Genomic DNA, 22024 nt, shown 5'->3' on the forward strand with positions numbered 1-22024 from the left:
GATATGTAAAACTCATGCATATGACGCGAACTTACCCATGAAAACCTTAAACAGCCAGTTCTTCCATATACACATTTTACAACGCTCCTTCCTTGCAGGAAGAACTGCTATTCATTAAAAATCGTCAATTCATTTGTCCCAATAGGACTCTACAAACAGTTTTTTCGCCTTCAGAGGTCAATTTACTTCATAAAAATAAATTTTCCAAACGGAATTGCCAATATGTTGCCTAAGCACCTAGAGCTTTCTCTCAATATGCCTAATATGATGATCTCGCTTGGAAATTGACTTGGTCAGGCTGGCTTACAATAAAAATAAAGACCTAAAGATTTCTTCTGGATCTGCCTCAGCTTTTACAGCAGTTTTACGGCAACAGTTCTTTTGCTAATAAAGTGGATCTATTACGAATTAAAAATTACATGAAATTAAGAAAAGAAAGTATATCAGCTTTGTCAACTTACTGAATCGGAAGAAATTATCCAAGCAGTTGCTCCAGAAATGTAGTTTCTCCTAGAAAGGGTGTATATACTTAGAATAAGAATATTCACTGTGTAACTGGCAGCCATTGCACCTTTAGATCTAGCTGCCTCTTAATCCGGTGTTTTGTTTGCTGCCTGTTTACAGTAAGGTTGCCACCTGATCGTAATAACAGGCTTAGTGAATTGTTAAGGTAGATCTATTCATAGATCAATAATATATTCTAACGAAACCTGTAAAGTTAAATGAATCTCGAATAGAAATATTCGTTTCCTTGAAACGACACATGGAAGCGTATATATATCACTAAGTGTAACGGTTTCTCTTCTCTAATTGAAAAATTCCATCCAAATGCAATGTCATATCAACCGTCAATATAAGGATAGTATTTACCTTAAAAGTCTGCATTAAAGGAAGGGACGAAGTAAAACAAGCAACAATTTTTTTCGCAAACCATGAACTCTTAGCGTCTCGAGATTCTTTGCCCCTTTGCCAAAAAATTTATTATTTTTGTTTTTATTCCCTTTTGACAAAAAAAAACATGTCATTTCCTAAGAGAAAACGACAATTTATTCCTTGTTCTTACCTGGGAAATGCGGTTTGAGTTTTTGTGAACTAAAGTCAACAAAGCGTGAATGTCTGCAAGCCACAATTGTTACCTAGAAACGGACCGAAAAAATAACAGCTACAGTTAACCAATGAAAAAAAAATACCCTTATTATTTCATCTGTTTACCTCTACCAAGGTCGCACTGACATTTTGGGATATGGCCAACTTACAGTGAATGTAACAGCCAACAAAAAGGAAAAAAACTTGTAATCACCGGCTGGTTCGCCTCGTTTTTGCACGATTTTGTTTTTAGTAAACTCGAAGAGGTCTAGGTGGCTTCGCTAATTGGCTAAGTAATGTACAACCAGTCTTATTTGGAAACAAAAGAAAACCTTCTAGAAACATTAATTACGTCGCTGTGGATTACGTCACCGGAAGGACTGTGAATGAAAATAGGAGTGGCACACCCAGAGAGTAGTAAACCACAAGAAACAATGACATCTATTTGAATTAAACGTTAATAATATTTGCAAACATTAACTGGAAAACTCCGAAAAATTTTATAAACGATAAAAAGCTAGGGAAAAATAAAAAGTATTCAAACGCATAGTGAGGTCCACTCCAAAAGAGAAAATTAATGTATTTGAGAATTCATTGGTTCAACGTCTTTTGCAAGTAATCAGCATATTTCATTTTCCTAGTTTTCTGGTGTCACCATGTCCCAGTTCACTTTGATCGATGGTTTGGAAACACTTATCTTCATTTCTTCACAAATTCTAGCAGAAATAAAAAATCAAGATGTTCCTGAAGAGATCCTAATGGCCCACCGTCGATTCTATTGGAAATGACTCAACGGCGAAGCATTTGAATTAGTCATCGAAGGATCATATGTTCATGCTACCCCTGTCGGAATCACACAGTGTTCCTAATCCCACGAGTGCCATGCAACGGACCGAAAATTATCATTTATGGAAATTACAGAAAGTGCACCATTGTGTGCCTTACCTTTCAGCAAGAAAACTATTGCGTTGGATTCGTGCAATTTGAGCGAGGAAGAATGAAGAAAGAGATCTTATTGATTTAAGTGGAAAGTGCCAGTGAGCAAACGGACTCTGCGTTGTCGATCATCTGTACTAAAACATGAAATATAAACATTCAGCGCGAGGGCGAAACGGTCACAGCAAACGTTATTACACTGAAAAACTGCGTGGGTCGACTTTTATCAAAACGGAACCGGGTTCGACTGATGTGAACCAGCACCGACAAGGTGAGGAAATCTATGGCATATCAAACCGTACCCCAAGGAGAAATGATGTAACGCAATGTGCACGCAACCAACGTCTCTTTCATGCAGCACAAATCCCTTCAGAAACCAGCCTCTTCACGACAACACATTTTAGAGATTGACCATTTGAAATGTTATTTGTCGAGAAAATAACTTTTTTTTGGTTTGATGTTGCTTCCGACATCCAGTATTGTTTTCTCTTTTAATAGCCCTGAAAATGTTTACTTTGACGGAATAAAGAAGGAAAGAAGAGGAATCAATTATTTCATTGCCGATAATACTTTTTGACGGGTCGACATGTGGTACTGTTTCATAAGCAACTCCAACCAACGAACGGTTAATCGTGTTTTCAACAGCTAAAGTTGAACATTTTTGTTAACACTCCTGTTAAAGTTTTCGTCATTTAATATTTCTTTTTTCGACTGTCATTCTCGTTCTATAAAAACGTCTAGTTTCGTCAGATTTCCGTGCTAATGACTTTTACGTAATTTCTTATTCTGGATGAATACTCTAGAAGAAAAATTGATGTGTACTTTCCATCTTTCTTGGCCTCAAATACCAAGAACAAAGCTAAAATTCTATTAACTCTGTTTTTATTCCCTATTCATTTGGTCAACAGACAAATGACATATCTCATTCAAGCAAGCATTTAAAAATACAATAGCGCTGATAACTTTATCTCTGCTTTCTTTCTGTTTGCTCGTGAAATTGAAATCCCATATGTTAATGGCGTTTGCTTTTATTGAAAGGTTAAAAATAGGAAAGAGCTGTCGCTATTGTCTCAGACCGAGGAGTCATCCGCAGCAATAAATAATGATGAGATTGTATTCTGGAGTCTTTCGTTCAGTTACTTACTATATTTCAAATAACACTTCGGCAGCTTTGATGCAACCTGACTTTCTATGACATGACAACTTTTTAAGAATATAATTGATTTATTTCACACGGAAAAAGACGTAAATAATAAGGCCCTTATGGCCACGAATGTTTTTGTCTCAGAACTGAGCACCATGTGAATTAAAGTCACTCGTTATTCGAGCGTCTCTCGCATTCGAGAATCTTACGCCTTTTGCCATTGCGAGTGTTGAAATGCGTACGTGCGGTTGTTCTGTCTCGCTTACTTGTTCCTTAATTTCCTTTCACTGATTTGAAGCGATTGTGGTGATAAAATGTTTGATATTATCAGCTAAATGAGAAAAACACTTCTCGACGTTTTAACTGTACTGTAGTGAAAAAAACCCTTAACGAAAGAGAGAGAGAGAAGAAAACCGACACACTGAAAATATTGATTATACAACTGGAAGTAACTCTTAAACTTTACTGTACAAACTATTCTAAAATTGTAAACGAAAAGATTAGATTAAAGAAAATGCATCTTAAAAAGTCGTTAGAGAGAGAGAGGGCCCGCGTCTGAGTAAGGATTTGAATTAAAATTCTCAGCAATCACTCTCTCTTTTTTGTTTAATCAAAAAACGCTTTCTTCATTGGCGAACATTTTTTTCTCCCACATTTGATAGTCACTGGAACCACGGGTTCGAAATGACGCGTCCCTCTGGCAAAACAAAACAGTTCGTTTGAAGTTCTAAACGTAGTAAAAGTAAGAGCGCTTTTGAGTTTCTATGTCAAATCTTTTTATGCTCTTACCTGACCACGAAAGTCAACATCCGTATCTTTTCGAGGAGAAACTGACGCCAAGATAAAGCTCACTTTGTTTGCGCTGTCTTGACTGAATGTCTCCTAATGTCAAAATCTTTTAATGTCGAGTTATTTGCATTACGTCATAAGAAAGTCTCATTAATTAGATCAAAATAATTGACAAAAGAGAGAAGTCGAAAGATCCAAGAAAGTCTAAATAGACGATGATCTAAAACGTTATTTTGGCAAATATTTTATGAAATTGTGAAATTTCTGCCACTGATATATTTATGATAAAGAATATGGTATTTCCAACTACAGAAGCCTGAAAAAGTTTATGAATCTTAAAAACATATTAAGTAATCATTCCTCCTTCTTTAGTAGTCTTGGCCGCCAGATGTTTAAATTGACAGCCTTTGGAACTTGATACTTGTAGTAACATTAGGGTGGTGTATACAAAAATAATGTGGTTTGCTCTATTAGTTTTAAACGCTTGCCTTGTTGATGAGTTTACGTCTAGGTTGGCGTTTAAGATCATGAAATTTAGATTTTTATCAAGATTATGGAGCGGAGAAATACCTTCGGTTGTTATCAAATGTGGGATTAGTGTGTCATTGAGCCACAAAGAGCGGACAGCTATTTCTCATCTATGTAAGCTACAGGTCATGTGGGCTCTGTGAAAGTGTATCTGTTTATCAACAAAACGGTTACCATTTTTTTAAAGTAAAAATTTTTACAAAAACAGAGAACCACCTTAAATTTTGTAAATTTCTCATCTATGTAGGCTACAGGTCATGTGGGCTCTGAAAGTGTATATGTTTATCAATAAAACGGTTACCATTTTTTAAAGTAAAAATTTTTACAGAAGCAGAGAACCACCTTAAATTTTGAACCTAATTTCATTAATATGGTAACTTGCCAAGTTATGACAAGAAGGAAAGAACTAAGCATTTATGGACACTATTTTTTTTGCCAACCGACATTCTTAACTGTAATAAACCTCTTTTAAAGTGACGCAAATCTAATAGGCATATCTACTTTCCATAGTTTTTATCATTAAAGTGAATCATTCGATTTATTGTGTTCTGGCTCAGTCTAACTTGAGCAGATTGTGCAAATTAATCGGATCAGCAAATCTGATTTCTTAAAATACAATTGGAGATTAAACAAGTACAATTCATCTGATACTCTTTGGCCGTAACCATGCAAAATGATTCGCCTCTTGACGAAATCCTCAAAGAATTTGGCAGTTACTTGCTCTCAGTCAAACCACAATGTAGGTACGGTTGTCAAGGAGCTTTAGTTTGCTTGTTGTTAGACATAGGGAAGGTTAAATTGAAAAATGGCACTGAAGCACGGAAGAGATCTTAGTTGGATGATGCTTCATAGAAGTTTCAGAGGCTCGCTCGTCGGAAATAATTCTTCTTTGGTGTGACTCGCTATCTGAGTTAAAGAAAACTGCGTCTTCTAATTGTCCATTCTTAATCTTTCAAAATTGATTTTTTTTTGCCGGAGAGCTATTGGGAACATCAAATGAATCTTTATATCGAGCAATTATATTACTTGTAGAGAAGGTTTCCTTGAAATATTAATAACCTATTAACTTCTTTTAGAACAAAAATATAAAGCGACATTAAAAAAAAAAGAGAGAGAGAGAGAGAGAGATAAACAAATAAACGAAAAAGCTTCAAAAAATATGTGCACTGCTCTAGAAAACCACAATCGTCTCACCAACCTAAAAATATCATGGTCAAAACTCAGAGAAAATTTAGAAAATTAAAAGAGATTTATTTTCCTCTTCATTATGTGGTTTCCGGAAAGTGTCTGATTCAACCGCATTTTCAAACCAAATACACGTGCCTGTCTTGGTTCGAGGTACTTTTGCTGGAAGGAGAAATGTACGTAAAGCCTGCAAAATCAGTGATACGCAAATGCACGTAAAAGCTTTACAACTTATTTTTAAGTTTGTTTCGGGCAAACGTCCTGCGCACTACAAGAATGAGCAAAGCCGAAAGTGGCGAGTGAATGAATGAATAATAAAAATATGGTAAATTTATCACCTTTCTCAGTCGCTAAACAAAGCTCAGCAACCGCAGATCGATCAGGCAACTGATCAGGACGAAAGTCTACCCACCTTACTTGACTTTAATCATAAATCAAAGAGAAACATACAATATAAAAAGATTCCGAAAGCACATACTAATCTCTATTCGTAATTTTCAGACGCGACAAAACGAAAGATCATTACTTATTATCGTACACGTATGCACGCAACGTAACAGATTTCTTTACCGCGAAATGAAGAACTGAGTTTGAGATAATTTGCGCCAGATCTTGGTTATCTTGCTTCACCAAAAGAAACTGAATCTTATCCGTTTCTCTTTTAATATATTTTTTTGTTTTTTAAAAATCCGCTTTTCTTAATAATCGTTGTATAATTATACAAGACGTTGAAAATTTGAAATAAGTCAGGCCCACAAGATAAAACAACCGAGAATCTTCTCCTAATTGCAAGGAGCACGAGGAGTTTGAATTGATACTGACTTAATCCAGAAATTTGGGGTACAAGAATCATACGGTTATCTTAGAAAATAGGCGATAGTTCTACGATTGTAGGATTGTTTTGTTTTTAAAGAGTTAGAAAGGTGAAAAATCAATAAAGCATAATGAATTGATTACGTCGCTTAAGTAGGCAAACTAACTGAGAAAAATTCTTTCACGAGCACGAAACTTGTTTTCTCGCAGAGAGGTCACAGTCCGATCTAACGACAACACTGGTAAATTCTTATAGTCGAGTTAGAGTTATGTACTGCTTAGAAAACATATCTGAGGTGAATAATCGCTATAAAACGGCACTCGAGTAAAAACAACTGCATTGTTAAATTACAGATGAGATGCGGTTATGAAGACGCGACGACAAACGTTATTACAACTATGGCTTAAAATAGCACATCTTTCGTGCTAAGTTCGAGTGGGTGAAACTCGAAATTTAAATCAAAAAGGATTGGAATTTTTAGATCGAAAATATCCGCCCGACTTTCCTATCAAAGCTTCCGACCGATAGAAAATTAGAGTCTGTGTTGAATTATTAGTTCGCCGCCTTCTGTTAGTGAGGACCGCAGTGAGTCTTTTTGTCAAATCTGACTAACTGGCTTACTTTGCTCTAGGCATGATCTAAGTGAAACTGATAAGGTAAAATTTCAAAAAAAGTTGCATGCCCACTACGCTGGTAAAAGATTCACAACAGTGTATTGCTACGGCGTAAACGTACGCTCGTCTAAGACAACATAAATCAAAGCGTTTGAAACCACATTTCTATTACTGATAGAGAAATGACAAAAAAGACTTGCCTTCGAATCTTTTTGAAAGGTCTCCACTCTGTTACTTGTTTGCACTAGTCAAAACATCTTTTGTTTGACGTCTTTATTTGAGTTTATCAGCCACTGTAGTTATCACTGATCTTGGCTATTATTGGTTAGCGAGTTTATCCACGGGTATAGATACCCCGCATACTTCTTATTGTTAAATCACACTGGTTAATTATTAAAGCATCCTCAATGGCATTACCCTTGGCCTGACACCCGGACTTCGTCGAAGACCTAATAGCTAAAGGCACAAGAGTGTCTCTAATTTTACTGAACCTAAAGTAAAATTGTTCATGATTTACCTTAAAATGACGAGATAACATGCCAACAAAATTGTTTCATATGAATTCAAAGAATAGCCTGTTATTGTTTTGACAGACAGTGGAAGTCGAAAGGACGCTTCAATTCGCTAAAAACATATAATTTTCGAAACGAAAAATTCATAATTTGAGAGATCTGGCTCTTTTCTTGGAGTTTCTTTTGGGTACAAATTTAGATAAAGATGTAAAATTAAGCAAACTCAACGTGAAAAGTTATTCGTTCCGATGTACTGTACCTTCTTCAAAATCAGAAAAGTGTACTTGCTGAATCCCTACAAAACTAAAATTTAAACTATTGCGTGCCAGCCAAGGAGTAATCTTGTTTCTTAAGCTGTTTTCTCACTGCTTGAAAAAGTAGCTCACCCGATACGTATTCTTCAATTTACTCTGAGGCGATTTAGAAAATAAACATAAATGGCTAATTTAGCATATCGTAAGTTTGTATTTATTTTGCATCTGTTTTTCTGGTAATAACTTCACCAGCTACTCTTGGTGTTTCGTGATGATAAGAAACAATTTGTCTTGGGTTGGTAAGAAAAATTTCATTCGGGGTTATATTAAAAAAACATTAAAGCTACAAGAGGTAAAGTGAACTTACAATGTCGTGAAAACTACAACTGAAAACGATGAGTGGTTGTCAAAATATTTCTTCTACTAGAAGAAATTTTTTTTTAACTCAGATTAGTGATGTTATCATCAATATTTACCTCAAAGCCTGAGACACGGTGTTCACATAAGGAAACATTCGTACAACTTTATTTTTTCTTTTTTTTTTTTTTTTTTTTTGCCCTGTTTTGCCGCGACTTGAAATTCAGTTCTGAAGAACAACCACATCTCTGGCTTTACGCATTTTGAAGTTATCATGGAAAGAACTTAAATCCTATCTTCTGGCAAACTTCATTTGAGATGAAAGCTGGCCGAAATGATAACAAAAACATGAAAGCACCAACGACGAAATATTGTATTTATGTAAACTTATAAATTTTTCAGACGTTTAGGCATGTGTTGTTGTTAGTCTTCATAACGAGATCAGTATTATTAAGAGAAATTCTTTCACTTTTAGAATCTCTTCATAGAGAATAAAACCTAAAAAAAATTCATTTAGATCAATAAATTTCGAAACGAAGGTAAAACACCTTGCATTTCAAAATTCTCCATTTCTGTCTTGTTTTACTTAAAATAGCTTAATTCCGCATAACAAGAAATGAATTTCTAGCCACCCACTTGGAGAATTTGCAAACATTGATATGAACTTTGATGCAGAAATATTATCCAACCCACAAACGGGTCGGTTGCTGTTAAGATATCTTAAAAACGTCTCATAAAAAATAAAAGACTGGATCATAACTTGTCACTGGTTGGTCTCCGTTACTTAAATGAAATGTAAGAAACGTGTTTTTCTCCAAATTTATTTACATATCATGCAGCGTATCGATCAAAACAGAGGAAGTAACAATAGGTATTAATACTTGTCATGATAAAAAAGATACGATGACAAAACAGGTTTTGTTTTATTTAATACGGACAATAAAGAGCAGTAATGCGAAAACGTACATTTTTTGATAAGTTTACTGTCGGAACATATAACTACTCTTTAGAATTAAACTTATGCTGGATTAAGACCATCTAAAATAATTAATTCTAAAACTTTCTTTCGTCGTTTTCGATAATTGACCAAGCTGTAACGACGAAACATATTGTAAAGAGTTTCTGGCCCCAAAAGCGAAATGATAATCTTAAACCTCTCGAGATAAAATTCATTTTGATGCAAACATTTGTTTAATTTCAACATCACCAACCAGTTTAGTTTTATCTTGTAAGTAACCAGATGCTTGGGTCAAAGTTATGCGCTTTCAACCAACTAAATGAGTTCCGGGAGATTATAATTCCAAGATTCTTACAATTTTCTTACAGCTCAAGCCAGCCAGTTGAGGTGAAACAATGAAAACAAAAAATGTTCTCCCGTCCAAACTCGTGTATACTTTTTGCATCGAGTCTAGCATGTATCAAACTTGTGATTAAAATACAAAAATGAAAAACATTACTCCCACCTTCTTTTTGCAAAAGTCACTGTATTCCAATGAAAATCCCTTCTCCTGAATCTAAAACCCTCGCTGTTGTTGAAGTGCCTCACAAAATCTGCTTTGTCGCTATTTACAGCTTGTATGAAGTAGGGTACTTCGGGTGAATGAATGAGCCAAAAATTAACATTTCTCTGATGAATAGACGTAAAAGACATGATAACTCCAAAAAGGCAGAACAGCCTGGACAGTGTTTGATTGATGGGTGCAATTTTCTTCAGTGTTTTCACTGAGACAATGGGTATGTTCATTAAAGCTACGAAATGACAGTATTCATTCTTTCACGAGTTGTTTAGACGCTATTTTTAACAAAGATAAACGAAGAATCAGTTTTAAAAACACGCATTCGTTTGGTAACCAAAAATAGAACATCTGATTCCCGCGTCGGTGCTTTACCACTGAGCCACAGAAAATATATTTTTTTTGTGAGCTACACGGACCCCTACGAGGGCTAACAAACGTTTTGCAAACAGAAATAATCAACAATGTTGAAATTGCCCTGTGAATGACTGATGAGGATAAAGATGGTCATTTACCATCCCTAAAATTCTATATACAAAAACACAGCCATGAAAGATCGATCGGGCAATCGATCAGATATGAAAGTCTCTTTTAGTTAACTCACCCAGGATCTTAGTCGATGTGATTACATAACACAGAAAAAAGAGTGTACAGCATTTCGTATGCGCATGTTAATTAGGATTCTTAACTTTCGGAGGTGACACAACGTGGGAACTTTACATATTGCTGATATAAAAGCTTAAGTACAAGGCTAGCTTTTCAAAAATGATAACAATGAAGTTTTCTCGGTCACCATAAAATGCATATTTTTCTGATTATTTTTCATAAAGCACTAAAAACGTTTGACAGTACAATCAGATGTGCTATACGAAATACTTAAACTATATTTCTAAATTTATCTACATCTTGTTTTATAAGCGAAATAGATATGCATAATCTTCACTTGTAAATACCAAAATAAAAAATAAGGAATAAATTCGTTTTGGTCATCTAGTTTTATAAGCGAAACAGATATTCATAGTTTTCAATTGTAAATACCAAAAAAATTAGTTATGAATAAATTCGTTTCGGTCAAGGAAATAAAGCTAAATTGTCTTTTGATAAAATAAGGTTTCTTCCCTGCGCAGTGGAAATTAAAGCTAGCGAGCCAATAATTAAAATGTAAATCAAGAACTCACCAGCAAAGAATGAGCAGAGGTTGAAGCAAAATGATTATTTTTCTTACCAAAATAGCTCAGCTCTCTCACTCACCGAAAATTATCACATTCTCCTTGATAAAACTGTTAAAAAACGTCACTGTCTTCAGTACTTAGGGTAAACAACATAAATTATTTACCCTTCTTGGGTCAAGTATGTTCGGTTTTATACGGTTCATGAACAAAGATCTAAATGAGGTCTGGTCTTGATGGCGGAAACCACCCAAGAGATTGAATGGGAAGACCGTCCAGATGGATAAATGAGGCAGTCTAATGTGTTTTGCTGTAAAAATGGCTCCATTTTCATCCCTAACCTTGACTTGATATAAACGCTCTGATTCTTGACCACCAACAGAGCGAGTCTCCTAAGAAACCTTCAACCACATGGAAACGCACCAAGGGAATTACCAAAAGTCGCCCACGCATAGTGTACAAAGCTACAACCGCAAAATTGAAATAGGCACCAGCTTGTAATACCGGCAGACTGTTTTACAGGAAAAAAATTCTTTTTTCTGTGACATCCAGTTAATTTTAAAAGTAACGTAATAAAAAGAATAAAATTTAAAAAAAAATTAGATATACTGACGCGCAAGCTAAAAAAGCTTTGCAAGATTATGAGACTAATCCAGTAACTTATAATTACTTTTACAATATGATTCCCAGAACAAATTTTAAACTTGCCCTTATGGAAAATATTAGTATCTCAGTTCATTTTGATGGACGATGGTTTCGTTTCAGCATCTGAAGTCTAGCTTCAGTCGTCTAAATTTTGCTTCAAGATGAACAGAGTAATTGGGCGCTCTAAAAAATTAGCCTGTCTTGAATTTTTTTTCTTTTTTACGAACATTTGGACTCTTAATTAATTCTTTCTTATACAAAAAAAATTCAACCAAAAAAATACACATCTAATTGGATATACAAGCCATATTGCTAAATGCGGTTTTCCCTCTGAGTGACTATCCAGAGCCATCGTCATTAACGGTCAAAATAGCTCAGTCGTTTTTCATCTATTACCTAAACAAGTTATGTCAAAATCACCGTAACTCTGGTAATTCAGTTTGTCATTTTTTTCATCCTTGATTCGATGTCCAATAGTAACTTGGTATAGTAAACCAAGTATGCAAGCCAAAAATGTCAAATTCCAGTGAAGATCAAGAGCTTTGCTATGATTCGCAGAGCTTGGTCGCCAGAGTGAAAGCCACACAATGCTTCAATCACCAAGAAGAGAGGAGATCTGAACACTAGATTATAAAGGCTACAAAAAGAGTAAAAAGGTCTCTAAACATTAATCGCCAAACAATCAAATAAAAACACTATCTCATTCTGAGAAAATGCGAAAAATTTCTTAATGTGGTAACTTCAATCCAACACTAGCTGCAGATATTCAAAATCCTCAAATTAAAGATTGTGGATTAGTTTATTCATATTTCATTGCACTGCATTTCACCTCAATCTCCGGTTTTTTGCGACATATTGATTCATTTTAACTTTCAAACCTTTCCGTAATTCAAAGGAGACCACGAAAGGGGATTGGCGGACTCAAAGTACTTCTTTCCCTTTGTTTGAATCCTCGTTGTAGTAGAAGAACATCGACATCGGAAGCCCCTGGGGTTCTTGTATTCAGTGGAAATGTATGAACTCACTTTAAGGGAAATGCGGATAATCATCTCAATGTTGTTGTTGCGTGTCTTCCATCGGTATCAGCCCCAAAGCTATTGGCTGCTTTAATCACTTTTAAATTCGACTTAATTTGAAACAGGGAAATTAATTTTTGTTTTTCATATTTTTTGCTTGAAAAGTCTGTGGGTGTGTTTAGTTGTTTGTTATTTTGATTGTTTGTATCTTTGTTTGTTATTTTTTTTCTTGTCTCCAGCTCCCGCGTATAAAATTATCACTACTGACTCAGTTAATTCTCAGCCATGGTCCAGGTATCAGTAGGAGCTGAAAAATCTTTACGATTCGTTTTCACTTGATTAATGTCTTGAATTCAAAGTCGCTTAAACCTTTTACAACCGATAGAAGGAAACGATAACTTCGCGAATCCGTCGGAAATGAAAAGATTCGTATCAAAGGACCCTTGCAAGTTTAAAATGGGAAAGATTTCTGCGACATCTGGTATCTTTGAAGCGTTCCAACCATAATCACTTAAAAGTAGTGACTAATTAGACTTAGTGATCTGAGTATGGATATTTGAAAGCTATTATTTCTGTAGAATATTCTTGCACTCAGTATTCCTTTCGAAAAAAATTCACACCTTGTGTCCACAACGCCTTCAATTTTGGAAAAAAATTAAAATTTTTGCTCTTGCTCAATTTTTTGAGTGCTGCTTAAATTAAAACCCCGAATCGAGTTTGCCACCAGGGCAGATAGAATATGATTTTTCATTATCAGGCTATAAATATTCTGCAAAAGCTGGCATGATCATGAAAAAAACAAAACAACAATATTTGCATATAGAGAGGTCAGTTTGTTTTGAAATTTAGGAATTAGCTTGATCAGTTTCACTCATGAATGCTTCCAATCATTATTCACAACAAAATGTTTTCAATTCTGACTCAACTGTAAAAAAAAACACTCAACGGTCCTTTCAATGCTTTTTTTTCCCAAAGAGTTTTTATGCACACAGTAGGGGTGACACCTCTTTCCACAATTTCAAAGTTAACAGGCGGTCCGTTAGAGACTGAAAGAGCATAAAAACAGCTCTTAAGTATAGCACTACCCACTGGCTCTCTTTTGAACGGCTAATATTTCGGTTTCATCTATATATTTAAAAGCTGAAACCACCTTGAACACGGTAAGAAACAGTAGGAATTAAAATTGCTGCTCTGCAGCTTTCACTTGAAAGACCGCATGACTGGGATTCATCATCAAATACCATATGGCAACACTGCTTAATAGCTTTCATTTAAATAACCACCCTAAGCCTTTAAGCAAAGTGAGGAATTTCTTAAGCAATGTAAAAAAAAGTGCTCCTTAATTTAGCTTTTATTTGAAAGGTTTCATTGTACCCAGCGCTTCTTTAACATCCTGTGAACACCACACCCTGCTTTAGAAGAGTAAAAAAAATTAATTTTTGCATTTACTACGTTCAAGTTCGAAGTTTTGGATCCAAATAGAGTTTCTCTATGGTTCACCCATGGTTTATCTTCAGAGCCGTATAACGGATTTTCGAAATTTTTATATCGATAAATTAAAAGAGAGCTATTCTTCTCATATCAAACCGACCTACTTGACTTGCCAAGTTAGCTACCAATTTCAGTGATTGAATACACCTGCCTTTCAAAACCAGAAAATAACAAGTATTTCTTACCGACTACAAGTTGAGAAGCAAAATAGACAAGTCTTCCAAGAAACCTCTTGTTTAACTTCTTAAAGCGACGACCGAGCGAATTTGTGATTGGAAATGAAGGCAAGGGGGCCACATAAATCGGTCACACACAATGTCTTCAAGGCATGCGCAAACACGCACATTTCCTGCGTCAAAGGCTGATATCATCTGACCAGACGGTGACGCCGTAGCCAAAATAAAATTCAATTAACTCGTCAATTATCTTTTATAAATTGGTTTGAAATTTTTATTAAGCGCTACATAAGGGGCGCGCGTTGAATTTTCAGAGTAAAATGTTCCGATTTCATTTACAAAGACAGATAATATTCTTATCTTTCCTTGAAACTGAGAATTGTTTGTTCTATTTTCCGACTCATTCTCCATTATGAAAAGATCAATGGAGTGTCAATTAGGGCGAATATAAATTGAGCTGAAATTAGATGTTGTTTACGGAGTTAAAAATACATTTTAGGCGAACATGCGTAATACCTTCAGTGATTTCAAGTTTGAGCCAATGTTCTGCTTGTGGCTATATTTCTAACTGAGAAATGCCTCTGGCTCTCTAATAAAAACTGTTTCAACTAGATTTTTATCGAGATATACATCTTAAAAGCATCATTTACAAGCATCATGTATTATTAATAAAGTAAAAAGCACTTCAGGGTATGTTAGAGGGCTTAATTGCCAATCTTGCCTCATCCTGCCTATGGAACAAGTAGTGGTCGCTTCCTGACAGTAACAGTAAAACTGATCCGTAAACATGTAGATAATACCAACCCGAGGAGGTTTACGGCTCTCAAAAAGCATTTCATAACCGCCCAAGCCCAGCAATGATCATCTCTTTGTCTATATTTCACAATACCTTTTACAACTCTGCGGCAGCACTTTTTCTGCGAGCGAAAATTCTCCAATTTCGATTTGGCTAAAATAGCCTTCTGTAATGTTAATCGTCGATTCCAGCAACGAATTTAAATCAAATAAACATAGACCACCTTAAACTCGCTGCAAATAAAAGAATTTCTTTAAAGCACCGCATGACTTTTCTATAGATCAGTCCCATAAGCAAATTCACGTATCACAAAATAAAATTCATGGTATAAAAGCACATGCCCCTAGGATACTTTCTAACTTTTAATGATTCGCTATATTTTTTTTTACACCCCGCTAAGGCGGCGTGCATTTACCGGTGAACCCGCCGCAATGTCATTCTTAAAAGAAATATAATCATTTTGAGAATATTTCTGAAAAATTGTACGCTCTTTTTCTGAATTAAAGAGGCATAAACCAAAAAACTCGGAAACAATCAGAAATAAGTTTTGCTTTGTAATTACGATGAACACGACTCATCTTGTTAATTGTTTCGTTGCATCTATTTTTAGTAAGAAACATGAATTAAGATTATTTCTAAAAACAAATATCGACGGAATGTTACGATAAAGATGTTCGAAAACAGGAAAAGCGGCAAAAACACAGCTAGGGGGGAGAAGATAGTATACCGGATACCCTTTCATCTGAGGTTAAGCTGCCAGCCATCACGGCAAACTATGTTCAACTTCCTTCATTAAGACCCGCATCTATTTCCTTCGTGACTCGAGAGCTCTCATTCCCTTAACACAGTAAATGAGCGTCTTCGTCTTAATTCCGAGATAGGCATTACTTTCTCTTGGCCACATTGAAAACTAATCAAACTGCTTTTAAAAGTGTTCCTAAGATGTTCTCAACGAATTTTCCCCTAAGAATAGATGCGACGACACAGATTATTTGCAAAATTGAGATTATTATCATTGTGGGTAAAAAGCTGAAATTGACTGATGTTGCGAGTTTTTCTTCTTTTTTTTTTTTTTTTTCCTGATCCGGATAAGAAAATCAATTTTGTGATATTTAGCCTAATCGTGATGAAAGTGCAATGTTATGTGTCTGACGAAGTTGATGAGTTTATTCTAAGACTGCTAATGCTGATAAAACAGACAAGTAAAAAAATAAAATACAAAAAAGACATATTCCCGCAATAAAAATACCTACCTCAAGCACTACGTCAACGGTAGAAAGAGGAACGGGTGGGGCAGGTTTCAAAATTGGCTGAATTTGCTCTGTCTTACTTTTGGATTAAAATATCGCTGGACGTACTTTTTAGGAACTCTGCCTGATACAGAAGATCTACTCGCTCCTCTGGAGTGTGCAATAGCCGATGCCCTAAAACCGTCCATCACAGATCACAACTGTACACAAGCTGAACATGAGCTGCTGGCGCTGCCAGTGAGAATAGGAGGCATATGCTACTAAATCCGAGTCAAGTAGCAGTCTTCTAGTATGCATCTTTGGTTCGTATCTCTAGTCCATTAGCCCAACAAATAGAATCACTAGCGCATGAGCCACCAGATAAAATATACGCTGTGCAATGAGAGTTGTATGCCTTGGCACTCAGAGAGGTGCTTCTTTAAGATTAAGAGTGCCGATTCGGAAGAAAAATTCTTGTTCTAGAGTTTTTCGGCTTTCCGAACTGCCTGGATGCAAGGGAAGGCCGCAAACTGCCATATGCTGCTTAAAATGATTAGGGAGACTAAAGTGTCAAGCGACTGGTTTGGATGCGTCCTCATCATTTCTTTCTTTCAGAATTACCTTACGACTGGGAAGTTCCTGATAAGCCCTCTGTTTGTGTTTGGGGGGACATTTTCAATGTGGATCGCGCTACGATGTGGAAAAGGGGTGGTTTCCCCCATTATATTGAACAGAAGGATCTGGAGGCGGAACTACTTCGCACGGTGTGCAATGATGTTGAGATCGAAGCTGATGAGCGGCTGGATATAGTTGGTAAGGGGTTCTGGGAGAGGCGGAAGTCGGCTTTTTTGATGCGAGAATATGCTACTCAAATGCAGACTCCTAAAGAGATACCAGATATTCAGGCAGCACGAAACAGAGAGAAGCGCCAGTAAATTATCCGAGTTTTAGAAGTAGAGCAAGTTGCACTCACGCCATAACTTTTCAGAACGAAAGGTGGAATGGCAGTGGAATGTAAACGATAGCATAGTAGACTTGCTGGGCTAATTGCTACAAAGAAGGGCGAAAGCTATGCGACTGCCATGTCATGGATCAGGGCAAGAGTACTAGTGTTCTTTGCGCTGCTGAGATTAGGAGTATTTTACTTACGAGGTTCGCGAGCTTCTAAGGGAGTCCAATTAATATTGTCAGATTTGCTCAATAGAAACAAGATGAAGACGTACTCTAAACACTCGACAGAATGACTTTTATTTAGATAATGTGTCGGCCGGAATGGTATAGTTTTATGTTACTTTTTAATCTTACCGTATTTATTCGATTAAACGTCGTGGCTTTTATTAAATTTTTCGTGATTCGAGTGCGGCGTTTATTCGAGGGCGGCGTTCATACGGGGGCGGCGTTTATTCAAAATTCAATTTATTTCCTGCGGTATGGTAGCTGACCATTTTAATTAAAAAAACAGAATTATTTTTCAGTGCTTGTCTAAAAAGTCGTTTTGTTTACAATGTTCTCAATTTCGCAATTTGCTTGTCTATACTTCTACAACACATAAAGTGAATAAAGACTTAATGAACATCAGAACTGGTACATTCAAAAGGATCTGTGTCTGTTTCACTCAAAATTTCCAACAACGATCGAAGCAATGATCGCTGTGTGCTTTTTGAGTTTATTCAAGGGCGGTGTTTTTTGATATTTTTGCTCAAGCATGCGGCGTTTAATCAAATAAATAAGGTATTTTATTCTGTAGAGACATTCGTTTTTCTCCTTTTCTTATACCCAGCATTTTATCGTTTTCCCTTTATTATGTTCCGAGTTTACGGAGATAAAACAAGGGTGATATAATTTTTTTGTATAAATATATAATGTCAAAAAGATATTTATTTTTATCAATGTAGTACGTAGGTAGGATTTGAATTTTGATGCTGTTGTATTAAAACTATCATTGTCATTATCATGAATTACGGGTCGACGGAGAAGTTTATCGTAAGTAATAAAAATTCATGAACCATTGTTCCTATCACCGAATAGGACAGCGTTCACTTAACAACGTTCTAAAATACTTCAAAACTTTACAACGATTTCTTAATCAAAATTAATTTTTTTCATGACGTTTTTATAATCCAAAATGTGCGTAATAAGATTTACAAATAAAAGTCTGGCAATGGAAATAATCCAATTATACATTTTCCTTTCGATGGAAATTAACTTTCAAGAAATCGATCATAGAGCACCTATAAAATTGTGATTAAGAAACACAGCTACTAAATTCGATATATCTGTTTTTTCCCTCTGCTTTCAAATTTCAAACCGTTATTCAAACTCGAGAAAATAGGAAGAACCTCTTCTATTACAATTCGCAACTATATTGCACGTTGCGAATAAAAAATGTTCAAGGGATACCTTTTTCTCGAAATTTAGTGCTGTGTTTGTTCATATTTCTTGGTGGTGTTCTTGTTCGGTGAAAGTGTGTTTATAACGAATTTTTTTCAAGAACACATTCGGTACTGAAAAGTACAAATTACCATATCCCATAGTTGATGCGTATTGCAAGGTACAGTTTGAAGAGCCTAAATAAGTGTTAGAAAGACTCTTAGCACGTTTTTTCACCAATCACAAACATTTGCTCACATTTCTAAAGCTCTGTTGACGGTATCGATATTAACTTTTTTATCACCCGATATGAATACAATAGGATTCACAAATTAAGTCTGGCTAAAAAAGATTATGAAATTAAACGTTTTTCCCTTGATCAAAAATATTATTAAGAAATAGGTTATATAGCACCTGTCATATTATGTTTATCCGAATCTGAATAACAACGCCACAAGATAATCCTATTATTTGTAAAATTGTTGTTTATACCTCTTAATTGTACTCTTTCTGTTCTTTCATAATTCGAACGAGATTCATCTTGTGTCTCTAATACCATTAAGTGTTAAGCTTAAGTCCTTTCAATTAACGAGTGAATAACTAAACGAAATTTTTTCCATATCGACCACCGATGTTCTATCGTAACTGGTGGAAGCCCTTCCAACACGGCCACAGGGATGTAGAGGAACGAGCACTTTGCCCACGCTCAAGAAATTTTTAATTATACCCTAGCTGAGATGTTGGTTTAAACAAACCTTTGACGGAAGCAGAATGGTCGCGACACAAATGCGAGCTGAAGTGAAAAACCGCCGGTCGTTACCTAAAAGTAAATAAATGGAAAATTAATTTCACCGTTAGACATTTGCGGGAGTCATCAGCCTTGAGATAAACGGTAAGTGTTTCAAACCCTTTTTGACAATCGTAAACTCTTTGCTGGTAAAGTAAAGTGAACTGTTAGTTTCCTTTCAATTGAATTGTTGAATTGAATCATTAAATATTCAGTTTAAAGAATATGCAAATTTTATATAAACCAAGCTGAAAAAAATCTGTCTATGTGTACCTATGTATTTAATCTGTATTTTCCATTGTAGCTTCTCAACATATAACACCTTATAAGTAAATGAAATTTAGTCTGGTGGCAGAAAAATCAAGTCACCTGAGTCTTCAGCAATCCATTGTACGCACTGGCATGAATTTTTTTAGGGAAAAAGAACACAGAATTCGGGAAAATGTTGTGATGATAACTTGCACAATCCAAGCAAATGAAAAGAATCTAGATGCGAGCGAATAGATTTATGTGCCGTATAGAGTACGGGCGCCTTCGCAGCACTAGTGTATTTGCTACACCAGAAGCCGAGGAAATGTTCACCACGTTTAAAGTTATGCTCGTGGTGGTATGTCGTTCATGTTACAGATGCCAAGATATTTCAAGGATGCTATAAATCTCCAAATTGAGGCTCATGAATCACGAGAGTCAACGATCAAAATTACTTTTGTTTCCTCTCATTTCGGCCTTCAACAGTGTTTTATCCTTTCAAAGAAGTGTCCTCCTTAACTTGAACTTTTGCATGGCGAAAGAAAAGTGAACAGTACACCAGTACACCTTTGTATAAATATAGTTAATAACATGAATTCGAATGCAATTTGGTGTCAATAAGCACGAGTAGATTTTTCAAAGACAACAAAATTGCACGAGCCCGTAAGGCAAGAGCAATTTGTAGTCTTTGAAAATTTACCAGTGCTCATTACACCAAATTGTAAGAGAAACCATGTTATTACTTGTTAATAATGTATATGAAAAAACATCGCAGAAAGCCTAGACAAACGAAATTTTGAAAGCGCGCGCGCCCTATTTGTAATTTGCACTCGTGTTACATGAGAATGCACTCGTTTTCAGCCAATCAGAAGCGCGTAATTTTTTTTCATGCGCAGTATAAGATATATGACTTTGCGCAAGTGAATAATGAAGAAAGGATAATAGAAGTCTAAACGCAAGTTTTTAAGGGAGATATCTGCTGAAAAGCGTGATCTTTCGCCCTCAACTATTGCCCTTTTGTTTTTGCAAGTATTCTTTACTCTTATAAGCTCATCCTTGGCATTGCAAAAGCAAAAACTGCTCTGAATCTCCTTTCCAGATCACTCTCCTTGAAAGTGACCGCAAGGAAACATGAGAACTAAGTAGAGCAAAATATGACGCCATTAGTCCCAAAATAGCGTTATCTGGAGTCAATACAAAACTCGTCTAGCTAACAAACAAAACTTTGGCAGGACTTCTCCTCATGTTTAGACAAATGCTCATTGAAAAATGCATGAAAGGCAGCACTGAGAGCTAGAAAATTCTATCCATCTTTTCTAATTTTAAACTAATCACAACATATTAGCCGAATTCCTATAACAAGTAATGAGATCATTATTATGTTGATTGATGATGTTAACATTAGCGATAAGTGTGTGGTTTGTAAACACGTTTGCCTCTTGAAATTCTGCATATAGTTTTTCATCATGACTCAAAAAAGGCAAATAACAGTCGAAGGAACTGTTTACAGAAGTCAACTACTGACATGTTTGAGAAATACGAATATTAATGAGGTGTGAAACAATTAAATAACCTTGGAGGTCTCCCCAGAGAAAGGGAACCCATTATGCTCTTTAGGGTACTTTGGAGGCGACAGCAATTGAACGAACACAATACGTACAGCGCAGATATAGAACTCTCATTTTTCAAACGAGGGCCAAGTTAATGACAACTGCTTCATTGAAGCACATTTGTAAAAACGATGATTTGCTTGCATTAAATTACGATTACAATTAACCCTAATTGCTTAAAATATAGGGACCCTACTTTTGATGGAAAAGGGGTAATTAGAGCAGAAACCAAACGCCTTAATTCATCCTACCTTACTCAGAAATTGTATGGATTTCAAGCGAAAGAACTCTGTATGGGGCGTGAAATTTTCGCTTAAATGGACACTAATAATAGCGTTCTTACACGTACTTCAACTTGTTTAGAAAGTTTAATTTAACAAAACAAATATTTATTGACAGGAAGAATGAGTCATTCAAATGATTTCTTTCAATTATACAAGACTTTGAAAGACAATCGTTCAATAAGGTGCCACCGCTAATGACAAACTTTTTATGAAAACTGTTTACGAGAGTGGAATCGAAAAACAGACTCACGAGGGCACAAGATCGAAAACAGTAAGTTCAGACATAGCTGCACTTAATGAGCTAAATGAAACGTGATGAAAGCATTTCATGGGCAAGCTGCCCTAAAGGTCGTCATGAATGTTCCAGCTTCTTAATAAGATCCGTAAATTTATCCCAAAACGGTGAAAATGCTCGCCTTGGTGAAGCACATCAGATCCGTTTCAACGATCAAGTTGTTCATAGCAACTA

At 35.7% G+C, this 22024-nt stretch overlaps 1 protein-coding gene across 28 annotated transcripts in view; it reads right to left on the reverse strand.

The window, feature by feature from the left end:
- Positions 1-22024, reverse strand: part of LOC113669987 (octopamine receptor beta-1R) — a 65630-nt gene that overhangs the window by 10490 nt on the left and 33116 nt on the right. For 3 of the 28 annotated variants that reach the window (XM_089196243.1, XM_089196234.1, XM_089196224.1), the window contains exons 1-3: positions 7297-7379; positions 1064-1136; positions 462-510 (exon numbers count right to left, since the gene is read on the reverse strand). The exons of 2 other annotated variants lie outside the window; for them this stretch is intronic. The gene's annotated coding sequence lies outside the window, so the exon portion shown is untranslated. Of the gene's footprint in view, positions 1-461; positions 511-1063; positions 1137-1212; positions 1232-1256; positions 1385-2031; positions 2466-3955; positions 4048-7296; positions 7417-9682; positions 9847-14239; positions 14324-22024 lie in introns of those variants that run through there. 23 more of the 28 variants (XM_089196244.1, XM_089196236.1, XM_089196226.1 and 20 more) reach the window with 17 other exon arrangements.

This window comes from Pocillopora damicornis, chromosome 2 (genome assembly GCF_964200805.1).
Source record: "Pocillopora damicornis chromosome 2, jaPocDami1.2, whole genome shotgun sequence".
In the NCBI taxonomy this organism is placed as follows: Eukaryota; Metazoa; Cnidaria; class Anthozoa; order Scleractinia; family Pocilloporidae; genus Pocillopora; species Pocillopora damicornis.